Raw genomic sequence first — 951 nt, forward strand, 5'->3', positions numbered from 1 at the left:
GTAGAGAATGAAATGAGGCCCCAGCTTGACTCGAGACCAAGACTCCTTACAACTCGCACCAATAGCGGCACTGAGCGGCCGGAGATTGATGGAAAAGGCAGCCCTTAGCCCCTCTCCCCCCTAGCCGCCTACCTACTCGTGTTCGTAGCTCGATCGGAGGTCAAGACTGTGGTCCGGCGGAAAAACAGAAGTCATCCGTATGTTGTGATACGTGAATTGCTCAGTAGTGCTTCGCCACTACCCTAGCTGGCAGAAATAGCTTAATGGTAGAGCATAGCCTTGCCAAGGCTGAGGTTGAGGGTTCAAGTCCCTCCTTCTGCTCCTGGCTTCGTCGTTTAGTGGTAACGAGTGGAGTACATAAGCCCCTTTTGCTGCAAGGCAGCCCCTTGTATAGGGTTCCAAATCTATCAACCTAATAAGTATCAAGGGGCAAGCTCAAACCTACTCCTAACAAGTTAGTTGCTGGCTTTTCATCAGCCGTTGCGCGCTAGCGTTTTCCCTTACTATACAAGGGGCTGCTTGCTAGTTGTAACGCGCAGTGTACTAGTGAATAAGAAAAGCGAATTGATATTACTAATGACGGATGGAGGTTGAGGATAGACTGATCTACTCCCACTCTTCACCTCTTGGCTCACTTGGGATACGTACACCCTCGCCCTTGTCTCCTTCGCCGGAGACTCAAAATGATGGGAATCCTATCGATAAAGAAGAGGCATAAGCATCGCCTCTCAATCCAATCCGTCTTCCCTGGCCTCCCCAACACACACACTTAAGATACGAAAGAAACCTCCCGCCATAGAGAAGAGATCGTCAGTCTGGGTCCCCTCGATCACCCTCCCTTGAACCTGAACTGGTCGAGAGAGATGAACCTGCACCACAAAATAGTTCCTTCGAATCGAAACCCCCAAGTAGAGATGAAATTCCAGAACCTAAACAACTCAGTTGAGAGCT

The 951-nt window shown here is 49.8% G+C and overlaps 1 non-coding gene across 1 annotated transcript; it reads left to right on the forward strand.

Annotated features, from left to right (window-relative positions):
* Positions 1 to 249: 249 nt before the first annotated feature.
* TRNAG-GCC lies at positions 250 to 321 on the forward strand. The gene has a single exon. It is a non-coding gene; the product is annotated as a tRNA-Gly (tRNA).
* Positions 322 to 951: the final 630 nt, after the last annotated feature.

The sequence above is a fragment of the Zingiber officinale genome, chromosome 8A, assembly GCF_018446385.1.
Source record: "Zingiber officinale cultivar Zhangliang chromosome 8A, Zo_v1.1, whole genome shotgun sequence".
Classification (NCBI taxonomy): Eukaryota; Viridiplantae; Streptophyta; class Magnoliopsida; order Zingiberales; family Zingiberaceae; genus Zingiber; species Zingiber officinale.